The following is a 21,832-nucleotide window of genomic DNA, read 5'->3' as shown; positions in this document are numbered from 1 at the left end:
TGAAGAAAGACGAACACGCAGGATGTGACATCACAATGAGGAAGAGGAAGAGAACAGGAGGCACTCCCGTTCAAACAATAGTTTAACTCCAGGAGTCTTCTGACGATGAGCACATTCAATTTCAAGGCAATAAGTTCTCTGCCTTAGCGAGGAGGAAATTTTAAATAATTATCTTTCACAGGAATCAATCACACTGGTGGTGGTGCGTGATATGCAGAGTGAAGACAGCTCAGAGGAGCGAGAGAGGAGCGAATGATAAAAAAAGGCCCTATTCACACACAGCGATCCTCCCTACGATCATGTGAGCTTATTAACACTTCTCCCATCGCTCCAGACAGAGACAGAGAGAGAGATGCAAAGAGAGGGAGTGATGGAGAGAGTGAAAGAGAAGGAGAGTGACAGCAAGAGCGAGAGAGAGAGAGAGAGAGAGCGAGAGCGAGAGCGAGAGCGAGAGAGATGGAGAGAGCGGGCCAGAAGGGAACACGGAGCGAAACACCCGGTATTACACAAATTATTTTGGGAACAAAAATGCACCAAGTCTGACTCTGCGCGAGACCAAACCAACAAGCCCTGTGGCTTATGGGGGAGACTGTGGGCATCAGGCCTCCTACTTCATACATTCGTCACATACGTAACCATCCCAAGGCCAGAATGTAAGCTAGCTCAGTGGATACAGCTAGAGAGAGGCGACGTTTGGATGTTCCTACACCAAAAGTGTAGGTTTAAGTGAGAGAAGATGGGAGCAGGTTCCTGTTCGCAGCATTCGCGGTTCAATAACCCTTACAGTCACAGCATAACAAGCTTTGAGGTCACAGGCGAGATGACCTTTCAAACACTAGGATCCTACCAGGGCGAGGTTTGATAGAGAGCTCCTTTATGACGCAAGACTAAATAAATAGTCCCTGGTCTAATGTTTTTTTAGCTGGGTAATATAGGTGATGATCATAAGGACATGTATAAAATAAGCATTGATTTACCCATTGAGGAAATCTCGGTTGCTTGAAAAAGATCTCTTCTTTATTGTTCCATGTTTGATATGGGTCTGTGTGCTACTTAATGTGTTTTTATAACCTCCTGCATTGTATTGGACCAATAGAAGATAACCGGTACTCTGAAGTACAAAACAAAGGAACAAGGAGGGGGCTGGTGGAAAACTAAATAAAGTCATGTTTCTTTGGGGTCTGTTTCATCCCAAAAGAAACACAAGGCTATATTAAATACAGAATTTTCCCTCTGGCACGGGCGCACGCTCACAAGTAGGCAGAGCCAGGGCCGATCCAATTCAATAACACATTGATAGGAATATCAAGGTATTCAGTGGGAGTAAAACTAGCGAAATCTGAGTGGCTTTCTTCCTCTCTAAACCGTAACTTTAAAAGCGTTGAACTCGTCCGTGGGCCGGTTGTATTCCGGACGCCCAACAAAGTGTCCTCTGCTTAAACTCATCGTGTTGTTGACCGCATGGCCTGTAATGGCTCCATTTCCCCTCTTAACACTAGCGCTAAAGCCTAGCTCCAATCATTGGATTTACAGTGTACACGTATATGAAAAGACAGGAAACCGTGGTAGCACTGTGGTATGGTGTTTAGGATGTGTATGTATTGCCTCGTGTCTATGGGAGACTTAACCACAGTTACCTTCTCTCATGGCTTCCCTCAAACATCCGTTACTATATAAATCAAACAAAACAAAAGGTATGGGAGGAGTAGACACTGCCTCTGACAGAGTATATGCTGTCAAAGAATAACCTGCTTCCGTCTTCTGTGATTCACAACCCAAATACAGACAGCGCATTCGTCGGGAAGGACGAATCACATGATTATACTCAGTTTCAAAGTCCACATACTCATCTTTACATCTACTGAGGGAAGGCACCTCCCCTCCCTGCTAGTCTCTTCCACACACACACACACACACACTTAAATTTGTCTCACATGACGGACATCCTCTAAAATCACACACATGATGAGCAGCGACTATGTGCGTTTTGTAACGGTTCCGATAAACATGATCCGGCCCTTCCCGTTTTCTATTGACCGGACGTAATCAACCCTCATAGAAAGTGACACGTACAACACAACCCACGCAAAAACAAACAAGACAGAGCAACACACCGGCATGCTTTTCCCAAAACGCCATTCTCCTACATTCCACAGGGAGTTATGGCATGTCACATCCTGCCTCAGCTGTAAGACGCGGCCCTGATAACAAGCGCTTTACTCTCTCTCACTAGACAACAACGACTCACCCCGGCCCGGTTCATTACTCAGGAGGCGTAGAAGGGGAGCCAACCAGAAGGCCTGCCAATTACCTCCAGCACGCTTGGACGAAGAAGAAAAATACCTTGGAAAGATGTTGTTTCAGGTGGAAAACTGAAATCGGTGTCCCGATACGAATGTGGTAGTTTATGTCCGAGCCTGGGTCTGAAAGGAAAATCCTGACAAAAACCTGACACCTTACCCCGAAACAGAAATTAGCAGCAATTACACAAACACGCACGCACAATCACGCATGCACGCACACACGCATGCACAAGTGGCCGGTGTTAGATGTCATTCCAGGTGACGGCTTACCTTATGTTGTTAAAAAAACAAAGAGGATATAATCAACGCGATTCATGCATGGTGCTGAATAGGCAATATGTCCTGTCACACAAACAGATCAGGCCTTTCACAAGCACTGAAGCTATCCCTGTCCAGGTCAATACTAACAACAAGAGGTAGAAGAGCTGTCGACATTAAGACAGTTTTATCCAAAGCGAGAGTCCAACGTAGGAGAACAAGCGAAGCTCACGATTCTGTACTGCAGCAACTACAAAATGTAATTGTAACACGAACAATATCATCAAAACAACTTGGCCTTAATAGAGTGCAAAGTAGCTATGGGACTTGGTAGGAAACCCAGAAAAAGTACAAGGACAGCACGCACACTGCACACAGAAAGGCTCCCAGTCGGGTATGACCCAAAGCACTCGGTGCAGCTGCGAGCTGTGAGACAATGCAAACCACTGCACCACATGGGCCACCAAATATGCATGGGAAACCAGTGCCTTGCTGATAATGAAAAGGGCACAAACTTGTTTCCTGCACCGAGTGCTAAAGAGAGATCGATGGTTCTCCCGCAGCGGTCAGTTCAACTTCTGACATGGATCTGGCTCTTTAAATGGCTTGCTGTCCTAAACCCATCATCAACTTAACGGAAGAGTCATCAGGTTTTACACTGAATTATGTCCAATCAAACCAAAGCCCCACTAAGCTCCTTACGACCGACGCCAGTACACACTACAGACTGAGGGGCAAGCGCTACGAATGCACGCATCACACGAAACCGGCCACAACGCACAGGCATCCACTGTTATTCTGTTGAGATTGGGATACCATCTCAGTGCTGCCGTCCACACGTAGGGCCTTCAGCTCCCAGCGTGGGTTCGGGTGTTGTGTTACACCATTATCGCAGGCTGCCAGGGCTGTGCCTGCCACATTAAAGGGAGCTGGTGCCGGCCATAGTGGGCAGGCCTGCATTATGTTCCAGCACACAGCTGAGGATCAACCAGCTATGGTGAATAGGCTCGGGCAGCGCGGTCAGCGCTCGGCTGACTCAGCGGCATTTGAATGGTCCAACAGATGTAGAGAGTGGCCTGTGTGTGTGTGTGTGTTTGTGTGTGTGTGTGTGTGTGTGTGTGTGTGTGTGTGTGTGTGTGTGTGTGTGTGTGTGTGTGTGTGTGTGTGTGTGTGTGTGTGTGTGTGTGTGTGTGTGTGTGTGTGTGTGTGTGTGTGTGTGTGTGTGTGTGTGTGTGTGTGTGTGTGTGTGTGTGTGTGTGTGTGTGTGTGTGTGTGTGTGTGTTGGCTTTTGTCCAACCACCACTGCCTCTGATTTTGGATTACCATGCCCCCCTCCTAAACGTGGCTCGCAGAGCCCTAGCTACGAGAGGCGGTGGTGGACGGTTACCGACTTTCAATCAAAACGTGTGCCAACTGTCGACCGATTAGGTCGGACGCATGGGGAATCGATTCAACGCCGACACGGTTGCCACGGCGACGGGGCGTGTGCGTTCCTGGAGTGACCCCGTGGTTTACCGGGAAGCAGGTTATACAACAGTGTGAGCCGGGTGGACCAAAGCTAATTCAAAAGGAGGGTCTAATAGCCTCTCATAGACCTCTGCCCCTATGAGCAGAGACAGAGAGATGGAGAGACAGAGAGTGACACACATACACAGACAAACAGAGAGTGAGTGAGTGAGTGAGTGAGTGAGTGAGTGAGTGAGTGAGTGAGTGAGTGAGTGAGTGAGTGAGTGAGAGAGTGAGAGACAGAGTGAGACACATACACACAGAGGGGGAGAGAGAGGGAAGGAGTAAGAGAGCGAGCGAGAGACCCACATATATAAAAAGTCTCCCAGAAAAAGACACATCCGCATGTCCGTTGGGGACACACCCACGCTGGTCTCTGGAAGCCCGTTATTATGGCAGAAATGATACCCCTCGCTGGAACAACTGGCTGGACTCACCACCCCACTACACACTACAGGCAATGTCAGAAAGCGGTTGAGAAATAAAAAGCTATTTTGTTTAAAGCTGTGCTAAAATCCAGCGAGTGCAGGTCAGAGATAGGCATCTCTGATGGTGCAAGGGACAAGTGGTGACTCGTTCTCATTCTCATATACAGGCTGCCTGGGAATGACAATAGATACAAGCGATAGACTACATGTCCACCCTATACAAAGCCCTACAGACAGAGTGACTAACTTTAGAGTACATAATCAAGCACTCTGTCGCAGCCTTCCCACGAAAAGCTCTTCTTAACCTCAAGTTAAGAAGAAATGCGAGTAGAAAAACCTCTAAACATGGGAATGTGTAGAATTAGGCAACTTCAAACTTCTTCCACCCTGCCACACCCCATGGGCTAAACTCACGGAACAGGTTCGCCCCCCCCACACACACACACGTATCCGAGCCGAGCAGCCCACATCAAAAGAAACGGAAAGGTAAAATGGGCGTAGGTCTGACAACACCAGACAATGAACAACCATATAGAATGAAAAAAAAAGTCTTACGAGTCTTACGAGTGCTGCCGATCGGAGCCCAGTCGATCGTCACTGCCCTCCTAAAAGGGTTGGCAGTTTGAACACATCAAGTAACTGATAAGTGCGCTGAGACTCACTTCCGTGTACCTGTCTGACCAACTTGTGCCGAGTTTATGAAGCACAAGGGTCACCGAGCCGTTACCATGATCCGCGCTGCGGGACAGCTGCGTGACAGGGTGCGCGTTGCGGGACAGGCTGCACGTTGAGGGACAGGACACCACAGTGCTGCCACTTCAAACTTTAACAGCAGCGTTGCCCGTGATGCGACACATGCACACACGCAGTGCAGTGCGCATTCAAAACACACACACACACACACACACACACACACACACACACACACACACACACACACACACACACACACACACATACAGTTACCAGAAACGTGCACATAGGCGAGCCGTGCTACAAAAAAGATTGGACCTGCGCGCACACACACGCACCCACACACATACATATTAAGAGACACACACATTAAGGGAGACACACACACATACACACACCCAACAGGGCTTTCTGATAACTTCCTCACCCATCACCTATGAAGTAGACACCACTGCTAGCCCGCTTAGCTTGTAGCATCGCGCTATAACAACACCAGCTCTTTTCACCTCAATGTGCGTCAAACGTGCGCGTTTTGGCGTCGCGGCGAACGCGCACCGCTTCCCCCGGTACCGACACGGACCCGGTACCGAGAGGAGGATTCAGGGTTTAGTTAAGGAGTCCACGGGGAGTGGAATCGGGTGTAGCGTGAGGCCCGTCTGCCTCCTCCTCGCCTCCCCGTAGCAGACTTTAATCCCACCGCTGGGGAACCGGAGCGACCGACGCGTGTTATTCCTCCACGACGCGATCCGTGCCACCTTTAGGAAGGTGTGCGGTCTGACAAAGTGGATTATTATTATTAAAAGAGATTTGTGGGTAGACGAGCCTACCTAGGTGGTTGATATCGTCCTCCCTTCGGCTTGTTGTTCACTGGTCTCCGCTGCGCTCTTCCTGCCTCGTCGCTGGGTGGGAGGGGAGGGGCGGCACATTCCCAGTACTGCTGGGATTTGGGGAATAAAACGCATGGATCATGGGTGTAATATGCATATAATGCATTATTTAATATTTTACTCAGGGACCTGAAATGGTAGTGGTGGATAGTTTTCAAAATTTGAATAAGTTTACGTGGATGATTACTCCTGATGCATTATGCGCCTTTTCCTGTGTTATTTTTTGACGATTCAAAAGATAATTAATCTGATGTTATTTTTCTGCTTTTTATATGGTTGTTTTTTTTTACAGAATATACCTTATATTCTATTTTTATAATTTTTCCACGCCAAGGGGAACTTTGACTAGAAGATAGGGGGCTCTTATTCAGTGTGTTCTACTGCCACCTAGTGACTACTAAGGTGAATTGCAGCTACATATAAAATATATTCAATCAGTAATTTGTAATGCAACTCATTCAAATATATTTACTAAATGGACCATTTTCATTTATATTCAATAATATCTAGCAATATTAATATGACTAAATCAGTGGCGTCACTAGACTGTTTCATTCGGGGCTAAAGCCCCGGATATTATATATTATCTTTTTCTAGAAACAAATATGGGGATTCCAGGGGCATCTCAAAATAAAGTGGCTTAGTCCTTGGTTTGGGGGGGGGGGGGGGGGGGGGGATTTTTAACTTTCATGGTTTTCAATTTTTTTGGGTGAAAAAATAGGCTACCTGAAATAAATAGCCTATTTTAATTTATTGGTTTATAACCCCTCCACCCTCTCTGTTACTTTTTACTGTCTATGCGCAGTGGTCATACAGGCAGCGCGGTTCGGTCCTAGACACACCGGCAGACTCCCGTTACATCAGCTATCGTCATGATCTAAGGCTTCATAACCCAAGTTCGCTGGATAACAGTTCAATAACCAACACAACACAATCAAACATGGCCGATAGCAAGAAAAAAAAAACAGATTTAGTTTCAGCCCGTTTTTCTCCTTCCTCTTACAGCTGCTCTGAACCGGTGCATTTCAAATAGGCCTACAAAATATTTCCTCTGGGCGCGATCTGTATTCGCGGTGCCCGCGTTGCCCGGGCCGCGGTACCCGTGGTCCCCGGGCTGCGGTGCCCGCGTTGCCCGGGCCGCTCTCACGGTGCCCGCGGTTCCCGGGCCTATCATTCATTGACGTGGCATGGCGGGAGGTGCGGCACGCACAGTGCGGGAGACGCGGGAGTGCCGTGCCCGCGTTGCCCGGGCCGCTGTCACGGTGCCCGCCGTTCCCGGGCCATTCATTCATTCAGGGGGGACGGCGGGAGACGCGGGAGTGCCGTGCCCGCGCTCACGGTGCCTGCGGTTCCCGGGCCATTCATTCGTTCACGGGCACGGCGGGAGTCGCGGGAGTGCCCGGGCCGCGGTCAGGGTAGCCTAAATGAATGTTCAATCCTGTCCCTGTCCCTGTCCCTGTCCCTGTCCCTGTCCCTGTCTCTCTCTCCCTGTCTCTCCCTCTCTCTCTCTCTCTCTCTCTCTCTCTCTCTCTCTCTCTCTCTCTCTCTCTCTCTCTCTCTCTCTCTCTCTCTCTCTCTCTCTCTCTCTCTCTCTCTCTCTCTCTCTCTCTCTCTCTCTCTCTCTCTCTTTTGGGTGGGCTCAAGCCCACCCAAAACTTGCATTAGCCCACCCTATCGTTTCGTCCTCAAATCTAACATTCTCTTTTTACACAAGCCATGAGAGAATGGATGCTGTACACTAATGAACAGGCTCAAGTGGGCTAGTGAAATCGAGCGCAACCTTCCTGCAGGAATCTGTAACATCTGATTGGTGGGTGGGCGTCTCCTGTTTGACAAAACCAAAAATGCAGCACGAGCACACTTAACATAGTTTCTGCTGTCTTGTCTGTCAAAAAGGCTAGCTAGTCTTTATCAGAAAATAATAATAATAATAATAATTTCAAAACCTTGACATAATCAGATGTCTATTAAATGACAGTTGACCACAAGGTGACTATCTATGCCTCTTCTTGAATTGCTTCATGTTTAAGTCGGCAGAGCCTTGTAATGTATGGAGGTAGATTTGTGTCTTTATTATGCAATCAAAAATAATAGGTTTGAGAGCAAAACTTTCCACACTGCAATCAAAAAATAGATTTGAGAGCAAAACTATCGACACTGCAATCAAAAAATGTTTTATTGCAAGATAAATTAATGTGATAAAAAAAATATTAATGGGAATCCAAAAGTTTTGTTTGCAAACCCAAAAGTTTTGTTTGCAAATCCAAAAGTTTTGTTTGCGAATCCAAAAGTTTTGTTTGCCAATCAAAAAGCTTTGTTTGCGAATCCTAAAGTTTAGCTTGCGAATCCAAAAGCTTTACTTGCTGTTGAGCTGAATCTCGTGGGCGGGACCTACACCGAAAGATGTAAGACACGTCTCTATTGGCCAGTCTCGATCGGAGTGACAGCTGGGCAACATCCGAAAAGCCGCTGCCCCCCGACCGCCTCCAGAAGCAGATTGTCGGCCTGACGGATAGGGTGTTCGTTTATGCCTCTCAAACCGCGGCGGCGGTCAACAACATCGCCCTGCTCTCCTCTGCCATGGTCTCCTTGTCGGCTGACAGGGAGGCCTACGGGATATTCAGGGCGCGCAAGCGCGCGCACGGGACAAGCTCATAAGGCGAAGCCTAGACGGCGTAGCCTGCATGAAATAGAACTCCCTCTCTCGTTACTAACTGTGGATGTTGCCAAGCTGTCACTCCGATCGAGACTGGCCAATAGAGACGTGTCTCACATCTTTCGGCGTAGGTCCCGCCCCCCTAGATTCAGCTCAACAGCAAGCAAAGCTTTTGGATTCGCAAGCAAAACTTTAGGATTCGCAAGCAAAGCTTTTTGATTCGCAAACAAAACTTTTGGATTTGCAAACAAAACTTTTGGATTTGCAAACAAAACTTTTGGGTTTGCAAACAAAACTTTTGGATTCCCATTAATATTTTTTTTATCACATTAATTTATCTTGCAATAAAACATTTTTTGATTGCAGTGTCGATAGTTTTGCTCTCAAATCAATTTTTTGATTGCAGTGTGGAAAGTTTTGCTCTCAAACCTATTTTTTGATTGCAGTGTGGAAAGTTTTGCTCTCAAACCTATTATTTTTGATTGCATAATAAAGACACAAATCTACCTCCATAGTAATGCTGCGCATCATTATGAGCATAATACGGTGCAAGGAGCAGAAAAAGTTGACATGGGTGCTAATTTTCAGTTGAAAAAAAACGCCAGCTGAGGGCATATTCATTGCCATAACAACGTGAGCTTATCAATAAGTACAACATGTTCTAACACTATGAGACTCATGGTAACGTCCTCAGCTGATAGCGCGAGCTGCAGACGGGACTTAGTGTCTTATTCATTTATTTATTTATTTTAATGAGTTAAGCTACTTATTTTATTTTAAATAAACATAGCCTAATACCAAGGGTCAGAAGTTTTACAAGAATTTTGATCTTACAAAGTCATGAAAGAGGGACTTGGTGTCTTTATTCGTTTATTTCTCACATTTTCCACAAAACCATCTGGAGCTTCTGAGTGTAGTAGGGAAGAAGTTCCAGGTTGATCTGGAAATCTGGAGTTGGAGGAACATTTCAGAGCTGGTAGAAGTTTTTCTTTTGGATATAATGCTTGGTGGGTCCAGCTGAAACAAGTAGAAGTGAATAATAAATGATTTTACAGTTGTATGTTCCCAGCCTCTACTCCAGGGGTTGACATAGGCACGCGTGCCACCACTGGTATGTGGAAGCATAATCTTTGCACACTTAAAAAATAAATAAATAAGAAAATCTTATTTTTTATTTTATTATTATTATCGTTAAAAAGAATTATGCACAATACGGCAGCATAATTATTACTGCCGGTTTTCTTTGCACTATATTCTGTTTTGGGCATTTCCTCCCTGTGCAAATATGATTAAATGAGTTACTGAAAGCATTGTTCTGAAATGGGATCAATTGAGAAGAAAATATTTAAAATATTGTTGCAAGTGGCCTGTATGCATCGCCTTCACATGGTTTTGCAAAGCTGTACATGTCTTAAAGATATTGATGTGGATGTTGGAAACATCCACATCAATACCACCAATAAACCAAAAGTAGCACAAATAACCCCCTCCAAAAAGTGAACTGTTGTCACCACGACACAAATGGTCGCTTAAGAGTTACTGCAATCTACATGTTCAGTGTAGCACACCCCTGTGACCAATCAAAATGGAAAGCCACACCCACAACACTGATCACTAGTGTGGCTCACTACCACACAAACTGGCTAGCAACCTACACAAGTGATCTACAGAAGTAGGCTGACCACCATCTCACTAAAGGTCACCTTTTAACGTACACCTCACGTTCATTTAATGGGCATAAAAAATGCTGACCTTCACAGAAAGTGGGCCTGTCCACATACATATGATACAAACACCACAAGCCTTCTGTTAATGAACCTGCAATGACCATCAGTCAATCAGCATCCATTAACTCTAATGAGCTTCATGCTCATACACACATAGGGCTCACCAAAAGCCACACGTACAAAAGCTACTGATTACTTAATGAACAGGTTAAATACATGGCTCAAAATTGCTCCAGACAAAAGTGTGGCGAGCATGGCTGTTTGGCAAAAGTCTGTACACATGTTGATGAGAAAAGCAATCCCCAGACCTATTCAAGCTAGCTAGACTAACCTAACTATCTTCCGAGACATACCGGGCACGAGGCTAACATGCCCCCTCCCCAGGGTAGCCTCTCCGCAGACTTAATCTGTCCAGGGAGTGCCAAAATAAGTTCAGGCCAAAACAACCATGCTCACTTCCTTAAATTAGAGCAACTGACCTCCATGAAAAGCAAGAGTGAGTCTTCCAGCCATACTTCCCCTGCACTGACTAAAGTGCATTCAAAAAAGCAGCAAGGTTTGCAACCGCCAATGCCAGACATATAGAAACAGACAAAATGAGTTCCATCATGGAACTTCCCAATTTCAAAATTTGCGGCTCAAGTCAGCAATTAAATGTGCAGAAGCCAAGTTGGTCCATACAAGTGCAGATAAAGCCACAGAGCTTTTGGCAGTGGACTACCCTGAACATAAAGGCTCAAGCCAATTAGTAAGGTCACCTGTGTGCTCTTCGTTTACCAATTTGAGAATGAGCAACTTTGTGCCGGGGACTGTTTTGTCTGTGGCTTTGGCAGCCCACGTTTGTTTCCCTCCTCTTTCTCCATCTATCTCACATTTTGGGTGGCAGACCGAAGGCTGGAGATGACTGCAGAGGGGCTTCGTCTTTGTTTTGGCTTCCTAGAGAAGGGGGGGGGAGGTGTTACGCCCCTCTGCACCCCACTGGCAATGCATTGGTCTTTGGGTGGTGCTGGGGCACAATCAAGTTAAACGTGCACACTTCAGCCTCAGAAGGGGGCTTGCTCTCTGTGTTTGTCCCTGTTCTGTGGGCATGTCTCAGCCCATGCTCAGGTGTGCTGCATCAGTGGAGCTGAATAGGAGCACCCGGACCGCTCGTCAGGACCGGAGTTCAAAGCGACAGATTCCCCTTCCCATGGGGGATAGTTTGGGTCATGTGACTGCTGGCTGGTCGTGCCACCTCTCTGGGATTTGTCTTGTCTTTATGTTTTGGACTTTGTTGTATACCTTAATGTCGTGTCCTTTTCATGTTTATGTAAATAAATCCCACTGGTTGGGTTTTTGTAAGAGGTGTCCTTTGATATTTGGGGTCAAGGGTGGTTTGTTGTTAGCCCCAGTAGGGCCAACTAGAGGTGGGGCGTAACACTGTAGCAAGGTGGGGCATAGCAAGTATAACAACAAAAAAACATTTAAAATGTTGATGCATGATTGTTGACTATATGGAAATAATACAATTCCAGATCTTCTGGAAATGTTTTTGGTTGCTGTCATAAAACAGCTTAATATTTAATATATTGTTGCTTAAGGCACACTCATTAACAGTATTCTCTGTTTTTTTTTTAAATCAACTTGCTTTTTCTTTTTTCTAGAAACAAATATGGGGATTCCAGGGGCATCTCAAAATAAAGTGGCTTAGTCCTTCTAGTCCTTCTGGCAATAGAATGAACGGTTTAAAAACATAACCATGTTTACCACCTCAGGTGAATTATCCTATCCCCAGTCATATATATAGGCAGTGGCGAAGCTAGACCTTTTTTGGGTGGGCTCAAGCCCACCCAAAACTTGCCTTAGCCCACCCTATCGTTTCGTCCTCAAATCGAATGTTCTCTTTTTACTAGAGCTGTCAGTTAAACGCATTATTAACGGCGTTAACGCAAACCAATTTTAACGGCGTTACATTTTTTATCGCGCGATTAACGCAATTATTATATTTAAAGGGACTCTCACCTTTGTTGCATTTGAGAATTACAGCACATTCAAATCATCCCGCCTTCCTCCAATGCCCCACCCCCTAAGCGTTATTTTTTAGAGTACAAAACTAAGCGTTATTTTTTTTTGAGTACTGTAACGACCTCGCCGGTGACATAATGATGTCGAGTCATTAGTAGTTGAAGGTAGTTTTAATGAACCAAAACCAGGTCACTGAAACCCGTAACATTGTAACCAACGGCAGAAAACCGACACAAAACAAACCCCGGTTACCCCCGCAACCCCCAACACGGTCTCACTCGCGTGCAGGCCCCCACCCTCCTGTTCTTCCAAGGCCCTCCCCCAGCTGACCTAATGATTCGCCCCCACGCTGATTGACAAGAAGAACATTACAATACATGCACATAGAACAACTGGCATAGCGGACAACGAAATATAATGTAACACATAACACAAACTATTTAACTGTCCCAGGGTCGCTACAGTACAAAAGTTCTAGACTCCCATGGGTTATGTTTAGACTCCCATGGGTTATGTTTAGACTCCCAGGGGTCATAATATCTACCAGGGGTCTAGTAAACAAGAAATTTAGCAGGTGGCTCACTGTAATTTTATGGGCTTCGTGTGATACCGTTTTGAGGCCCCATGTTGAAGGACAGTGGTCCCACTGAGTATAAGAAAGGTGTATGAGCATTACAAACAGAGTAGCGGGACAACGTAGCGTCTGAGGCCGAAATGGGTCCCCTAATCGGACTGAATGGTGCGGTTGGGTGCCAACGGTCCGGAGGTCTTCCTGTAGCTCCAGAGTAGCGGGACAACGTCGCGTCTGAGGCCGAAATGGGTCCCCTAATCGGACTGAATGGTGCGGTTGGGTGCCAACGGTCCGGAGGTCTTCCTGTAGCTCCAGAGTAGCGGGACAACGTCGCATCTGAGTCCGAAATGGGTCCCGTAATCGGACTGAGTGGTGCGGTTGGGTGCCAACGGTCTGGAGGTCTTCCTGTAGCTCCAGAGTAGAGGGACAACGTCGCGTCTGAGTCCGAAATGGGTCCCGTAATCGGACTGAGTGGTGCGGTTGGGTGCCAACGGTCTGGAGGTCTTCCTGTAGCTCCAGAGTAGCGGGACAACGTCGCGTCTGAGTCCGAAATGGGTCCCGTAATCGGACTGAGTGGTGTGGTTGGGTGCCAACGGTCTGGAGGTCTTCCCGGAGCTCCAGAGTAGCGGGACAACTTCGCGTCTGAGGCCGAATCGGGTCCCCTTGTCGGACTGAATGGTGCAGTTGGTGGCCAACAGTCTGGAGGTCTTCCTGAGGCTCCAGAGGAGGGTAACTCTGTGAGTCTGAGTCCGAGATGAGTCCCCTAATCGGACTGAATGGTACCGCGGTGAAGTTAGTTTTAGGTTGGATATTCGACAGATATTCAGTCCAGTTCCGGCCGCGACTTCACGGAGATTTGCCCGGCAATAGCAGCAGGAGAACGGTTAGCACACCTCACAGAGCCTCGCGGTGAATCGCTAGAAACTGATTTAGGGACCGTCAATAAATTACTTCACGTAAATATATCAATACAAAATACTTGCAGTTTTTTCAATAGCTTCCATGCCATGTGACCCAGTGACTCCAAACCAGTATCTAATTGTATTATTAAACCCTGAGAATAAGACACACCACTTGTTATGGTATTTTAGTGCTTCCTCTATTTTATATGAATATTAATAAGCAGGAATGATCATATTTCTTTCAATAGCTTCCATGCCACGTGACCCAGTGACTCCAAACCAGTATCCACTTGTAGAACTAAACCCTGAGAATAGGACACACCACTTTTTATGGTATTTTAGTGCTTCCTCTATTTTATATTAATATTAATATGCAGGAATGCTCATATTTAATTCAATAGCTTCCATGCCACGTGACCCAGTGACTCCAAACCAGTATCCAATTGTAGAACTAAACCCTGAGAATAGGACACACCACTTTTTATGGTATTTTAGTGCTTCCTCTATTTTATATGAATATTAATAAGCAGAAATGATCATATTTCTTTCAATAGCTTCCATGCCACGTGACCCAGTGACTCCAAACCAGTATCCAATTGTAGAACTAAAGCCTAAGATTAGGACACACCACTTTTTATGGTATTTTAGTGCTTTCTCTATTTTATATGAATATTAATAAGCAGAAATGATCATATTTCTTTCAATAGCTTCCATGCCACGTGACCCAGTGACTCCAAACCAGTATCCACTTGTAGAACTAAACCCTGAGAATAGGACACACCACTTTTTATGGTATTTTAGTGCTTTCTCTATTTTATATGAATATTAATATGCAGGAATGATCATATTTCATTCAATAGCTTCCATGCCATGTGACCCAGTGACTCCAAACCAATATCCACTTGTAGAACTACACCCTGAGAATAGGACACACCACTTTTTATCGTATTTTAGTGCTTCCTCTATTTTATATGAATATTAATAAGCAGAAATGATCATATTTCTTTCAATAGCTTCCATGCCACGTGACCCAGTGACTCCAAACCAGTATCCAATTGTAGAACTAAAGCCTAAGATTAGGACACACCACTTTTTATGGTATTTTAGTGCTTTCTCTATTTTATATGAATATTAATAAGCAGAAATGATCATATTTCTTTCAATAGCTTCCATGCCACGTGACCCAGTGACTCCAAACCAGTATCCACTTGTAGAACTACACCCTGAGAATAGGACACACCACTTTTTATGGTATTTTAGTGCTTCCTCTATTTTATATGAATGTTAATATGCAGGAATGATCATATTTCATTCAATAGCTTCCATGCCATGTGACCCAGTGACTCCAAACCAGTATCTAATTGTATTATTAAACCCTGAGAATAAGACACACCACTTGTTATGGTATTTTAGTGCTTCCTCTATTTTATATGAATATTAATAAGCAGGAATGATCATATTTCTTTCAATAGCTTCCATGCCACGTGACCCAGTGACTCCAAACCAGTATCCAATTGTAGAACTAAAGCCTAAGATTAGGACACACCACTTTTTATGGTATTTTAGTGCTTTCTCTATTTTATATGAATATTAATATGCAGGAATGATCATATTTCATTCAATAGCTACCATGCCACGTGACCCAGTGACTCCAAACCAGTATCCACTTGTAGAACTAAACCCTGAGAATAGGACACACCACTTTTTATGGTATTTTAGTGCTTTCTCTATTTTATATGAATATTAATATGCAGGAATGATCATATTTCATTCAATAGCTTCCATGCCATGTGACCCAGTGACTCCAAACCAGTATCCACTTGTAGAACTAAACCCTGAGAATAGGACACACCACTTTTTATCGTATTTTAGTGCTTCCTCTATTTTATATGAATATTAATAAGCAGAAATGATCATATTTCTTTCAATAGCTTCCATGCCACGTGACCCAGTGACTCCAAACCAGTATCCAATTGTAGAACTAAAGCCTAAGATTAGGACACACCACTTTTTATGGTATTTTAGTGCTTTCTCTATTTTATATGAATATTAATAAGCAGAAATGATCATATTTCTTTCAATAGCTTCCATGCCACGTGACCCAGTGACTCCAAACCAGTATCCACTTGTAGAACTACACCCTGAGAATAGGACACACCACTTTTTATGGTATTTTAGTGCTTCCTCTATTTTATATGAATGTTAATATGCAGGAATGATCATATTTCATTCAATAGCTTCCAATACCATAAAAAGTGGTGTGTCCTAATCTTAGGCTTTAGTTCTACAATTGGATACTGGTTTGGAGTCACTGGGTCACATGGCATGGAAGCTATTGAAAGAAATATGATCATTCCTGCATATCAATATTCATATAAAATAGAGGAAGGAATAAAATACTATAACAAGTGGTGTGTCTTATTCTAAGGGTTTAGTTCTACAATTGGATACTGGTTTGGAGTCACTGGGTCACATGGCATGGAAGCTATTGAATGAAATATGATCATTCCTGCATATTAATATTCATATAAAATAGAGGAAGCACTAAAATACCATAAAAAGTGGTTTGTCCTATTCTCAGGGTTTAGTTCTACAAGTGGATACTGGTTTGGAGTCACTGGGTCACATGGCATGGAAGCTATTGAAAGAAATATGATCATTCCTGCATATTAATATTCATATAAAATAGAGGAAGCACTAAAATACCATAAAAAGTGGTGTGTCCTATTCTCAGGCTTTAGTTCTACAAGTGGATACTGGTTTGGAGTCACTGGGTCACGTGGCATGGAAGCTATTGAAAGAAATATGATCGTTCCTGTATATTAATATTCATATAAAATAGAGAAAGCACTAAAATACCATAAAAAGTGGTGTGTCCTAATCTTAGGCTTTAGTTCTACAATTGGATACTGGTTTGGAGTCACTGGGTCACGTGGCATGGAAGCTATTGAATGAAATATGATCATTCCTGCATATTAATGTTCATATAAAATAGAGGGAGCACTAAAATACCATAAAAAGTGGTGTGTCCTATTCTCAGGGTTTAGTTCTACAAGTGGATACTGGTTTGGAGTCACTGGGTCACATGGCATGGAAGCTATTGAATGAAATATGATCATTCCTGCTTATTAATATTCATATAAAATAGAGGAAGCACTAAAATACGATAAAAAGTGGTGTGTCCTATTCTCAGGGTTTAGTTCTACAAGTGGATACTGGTTTGGAGTCACTGGGTCACATGGCATGGAAGCTATTGAATGAAATATGATCATTCCTGCATATTAATATTCATATAAAATAGAGAAAGCACTAAAATACGATAAAAAGTGGTGTGTCCTATTCTCAGGGTTTAGTTCTACAATTGGATACTGGTTTGGAGTCACTGGGTCACATGGCATGGAAGCTATTGAAAGAAATATGATCATTCCTGCATATCAATATTCATGTAAAATAGAGGAAGGAATAAAATACTATAACAAGTGGTGTGTCTTATTCTAAGGGTTTAGTTCTACAAGTGGATACTGGTTTGGAGTCACTGGGTCACGTGGCATGGAAGCTATTGAAAGAAATATGATCATTTCTGCTTATTAATATTCATATAAAATAGAGGAAGCACTAAAATACGATAAAAAGTGGTGTGTCCTATTCTCAGGGTTTAGTTCTACAAGTGGATACTGGTTTGGAGTCACTGGGTCACGTGGCATGGAAGCTATTGAAAGAAATATGATAATTCCTGCTTATTAATATTCATATAAAATAGAGGAAGCACTAAAATACCATAACAAGTGGTGTGTCTTATTCTCAGGGTTTAATAATACAAATATATTCTGGTTTGGAGTCACTGGGTCACATGGCATGGAAGCTATTGAAAAAACTGCAAGTATTTTGTATTGATATATTTACGTGAAGTAATTTATTGACGGTCCCTAAATCAGTTTCTAGCGATTCACCGCGAGGCTCTGCGAGGTGTGCTAACCGTTCTCCTGCTGCTATTGCCGGGCAAATCTCCGTGAAGTCGCGGCCGGAACTGGACTGAATATCTGTCGAATATCCAACCTAAAACTAACTTCACCGCGGTCTGAATGGTGCAGTTTCAGTACGCCGTGGACCACTTTGGTCTGCCATCGTCAGTCGCTACGGTCGCTACTCGCTACTGTCTGCCGTGGAATCAAAACAAACCCTCTAGTTGAGGACGCGCCTTGATGACGCGGGCCCGAATGCGCCACAAGAAGCAGACGGAAAACCTTATATATCCATGCAGCAAACAGACAGGTCTGTCGGCCAATAAGGTCATTCGGTCCGAAGAATTTTATTGGTTGAAGTTTTCACTAAATATTATGAGAGTAAAATAATTGTTTGTTTTTACTCCTGGTGGGTCTGTCTTGCATATTAGAGTGTTATTACCTTATTAATTCCAATTTAACCTTATCCAAAAAAAGTGTAAAAATGCAACAAAGGTAAGAGTCCCTTTAACAAAAAAAAAAAAAAACTTTTTTTTTTTTTTTTCCTTTGGCTCAAAACAAAGAAGCAGTAGCCTGACTGCTATGTTCAAATTACATTTGTTCAAAGCAGTCGTTTAATTGCACTATAGGCTCTTTTTTTGTATCGTCCTGTTTTGATCAGTATATGCCAATGTTGTTATCAATAAAAAATAATTTGCACAAGGCAAGCCGATGCACTTCACCATGTTGATAAGAGAATTAAAATGAGAAGAATTATGGGACAAAAAAATCGAGGGATATTTAGCATAGAAAAATAATTTGTGATTAATTGCGATTAATCGTGAGTTAACTATGACATGAATGCGATTAATCACGATTAAATATTTTAATCGCTCTACTTTTTACACAAGCAAAGAGATGCTGTACACTAATGAACAGGCTCAAATGGGCTAGTGAAATCGAGCGCAACCTTCCTGCAGGAATCTCTAACCTCTGATTGGTGGGTGGGAGTCTCCTGTTTGACAAAACCAAAAATGCAGCACGAGCACACTTAACATAGTTTCTGCTTTCTTGTCTGTCAAAAAGGCTAGCTAGTCTTCAGAAAATCTATCAGAGAATCCAAGATTTCCAGCTGTTATAACATGACAAGGTAATAATCATTTTAAAACCTTGACATAATCTGTCAGATGTCTATTAAATGACAGTTGACCACAAGGTGATTCCATCTATGCCTCTTCTTGAATTGCTTCATGTTTAAGTCGGCAGAGGCTTGTAATGCTGCGTAGCAATAAGCATGATAAGGTGAAAGGATGAGAAAAAGATAACGCTCATCTAATGGATGCTCAGGGTCTGGCTTCTTGTTATTATGATCCGGTCAAACAAGATCAAAGGTCCTTATTTTCAGTTGAAAAAAAACGCTGGCATTACTTCGTCAGCTGAGGGCGTATTCATTGGCGTAACAACGTGAGCTAAATTAAGTACAACATGTTATAATACTGTGAGACTCATGAAAACGTCCTCAGCTGATGGCGCGAGCGGCAGATGGGACTTAGTGTCTTATTTATTTAATATTTATTTTAATAAGTTATTTATTTTATTTTAAATAAACCTAATACCAAGGGTCAGAAGTTTTACAAGAATTTTGATCTTACAAAGTCATGACAGAGGGACTTGTTGTCTTTATTCATGCTTGAAAGATGAACACATTTTTTTTGAAAGGGAATAAGCTGATGAAGCTGACAAGTGACCAATGTTTACTGTTTAAAAATATTTTTTATTAAATGCAAACTCAAGTGAATCATTTGCTCTTGTTTCTCTGTTTGGAGATTCACACAGACTTAGCAGTCTTGTTTAAATGTTAGAAATTGAGTTGATAAACTCTTCTTCCTTCGGTGCTTTCTGGCTAACTTTATAGCTTTATATATTATATCCCTCCACTTTGTTCGGTATTCCCTGTCTCTCCTTTGCTCCTCCACGTAAACTGCTGCCTAGCCATACCTTCCTCAGCAGTGGAAAGTCAGAATTGAAATGAGTCACTGTGTGAAATGTATCTAACTTGATTGTTATTATGGTGAAATGTATAAAATATTAAGCATAATAAAAAGCCATATTAATATTTATTGTAATCATAAATTATGCGTCCATTGAGGAGGATTTGGATGTTATAGTCAACAGCGTCAAACTCTCTGTCACCACCGTCAGAAAGAAAAGCTGACGTTGCTGACCTTTGACAGAGTTGACATTTTTTTCCTTCTGTAGCCAGCTGCCTTTGGCCACTTATTGAAATACATGCACTTATGTCATCATTTTAAACGATTATTTATATGCTGAAAAGTCAGTTCTGACCCACCATGGTTGTGACACAAATAGAAATTTAGAAATATTTAACAAATAGCACACTTGTAGGAGCTTGCTTGACCTTGTTGCGTTAAGCCGAAGTGAATGGGCGAATGGGAGTCATTTGGAATATAGCTGACCAAGTGGTTCCCTTATTTTTCAGTTTTTTTATAAATATCTGACGTTGACAAAATTTGGAACACATTTTTGCGGAACCACAAAATGAGAGTAAATATAATCGAAAATGCACTGATCTTGGTTTTAAAGTCAGTGTTGTACCTGAACGCGTTCATTGAACGATAGTTCATGAACTCGTTCATAGTTTGGGCGAACGTGAACTGAACGTACTGCATTACTGCCTGATGAACGTTACCGCACTCGGTTTAACTTTGTTCAATAGGGGGGTTATTTGTTTATCAACACGGCGGATGCTCGCGCAGGACGCCATGTTGTTTGACCGGTTGCCATGGTTATCTCTGTGTAGTTAATTTGCAGTTGCGGTGTTGTCCGCTTACTGTTACATTAAACTGTAATCAGAAAACGCGGTTATATGCTATAGACCCTATAGTATCTGTGGTGTAAAGGCTGGGACGAATTTCGAATTATAAATATGAACACTTTATGTTGAAAGTCGCGATTCCTATTGAAACAAATGGTGCGGTGATTATTCTTCAAAATGAGAGCTGTTAAATTGTGAAAAATTAATTAAACTGTTATCAGACAACGCGATTATATGCTTGACCCTAGAGTATCTGTGGTATAAAGGCTCAGACGAATTTCGAATTATAAATATGTACAATCCATAACGTTAGCTCTCTGCCTCCTAGCTCAGCGGACTACAATACCTCCTAGAATCATTGCTTGTTGGCCGGAAACGGAAAGGGGGGCTGTTTACGTTTGGTTGTAGACTTTTCGCTGGGTTCTCCGTCTCAACAGTAGGGCTAGTACCGAGCAAAAAGACTACAACCAAACGTGAACAACCCTCCTTTCCGTTTCCGGCCAACGAGCAATGAGTCTTCCAAGAGAAATCAATGGGATTTACAAAATGCGCTAAATGTGCAATAAAACACGATAGAAACTGTATTTCGCTACGATACTTGGTTCAACCACTCTATTTCATCCTAGACAAACCAGAAAGGGTGCTCCATGTTCAAAATACCGGCAACAAATAATAGCTCACAGCAACATATTGAAAAGAAGAACTATGAACTAGTTCATTATTTGGAACTTTGAACTTAGTTCAAAATGTTGAATTATGAACGTTTAACTGAACTAGTTAATTTTAAAATTTGTGAACTGAACTTTGAACTAGTTCACGTAGAAAGTGAACTTTCCCAACACTGTTTAAAGTATTATTTTGTCATCTCATCTTTCATCTGGTGTATGTGATTACATATCATATTTAATCATTTTTTTATAATTTACAGTATTTATCAAATTAAGATTATAATCTCTAGTCTCTTCATGTTTCACAAATGTCCAGAACAAGGACTTCCAGTTCCTCTTTCTAGTTGCCTGTGTACCCTATAACCCTCAAACTATGTGAAACACCATTTTCGAGTTGCGAAAAAGGAAGGAACTCTAAATAACGTCGTACCCTATTACCCCAATCCTGTCCG

At 43.0% G+C, this 21,832-nt stretch overlaps 1 protein-coding gene and 1 long non-coding RNA gene across 10 annotated transcripts in view; both read right to left on the bottom strand.

The window, feature by feature from the left end:
• The window catches only part of ctnnd1 (catenin (cadherin-associated protein), delta 1), a 33,635-nt gene extending 27,480 nt beyond the window's left edge, over positions 1-6,155 (bottom strand). For 4 of the 9 annotated variants that reach the window (XR_003976204.1, XM_030351897.1, XM_030351901.1 and 1 more), the window contains exon 1: positions 6,016-6,108. The gene's annotated coding sequence lies outside the window, so the exon portion shown is untranslated. Of the gene's footprint in view, positions 1-5,050; positions 5,375-5,694; positions 5,955-6,015 lie in introns of those variants that run through there. The other 5 variants (XM_030351902.1, XM_030351898.1, XM_030351903.1 and 2 more) reach the window with 4 other exon arrangements.
• A 3,417-nt stretch (positions 6,156-9,572) lies between these two features.
• LOC115540563 (uncharacterized) overlaps positions 9,573-21,832 on the bottom strand; it is a 13,364-nt gene continuing 1,104 nt past the window's right edge. Inside the window, exon 3 of the long non-coding RNA XR_003976207.1 lies at positions 9,573-9,748. This is a non-coding gene — a long non-coding RNA (uncharacterized LOC115540563). The remainder of the gene's footprint in view (positions 9,749-21,832) is intronic.

This window comes from Gadus morhua, chromosome 3 (assembly GCF_902167405.1).
Source record: "Gadus morhua chromosome 3, gadMor3.0, whole genome shotgun sequence".
NCBI classification, from domain to species: Eukaryota; Metazoa; Chordata; class Actinopteri; order Gadiformes; family Gadidae; genus Gadus; species Gadus morhua.
The sequence above is the reverse complement of the archived record's forward strand: the minus strand, read 5'-3'. Positions and strand labels throughout refer to the sequence as shown.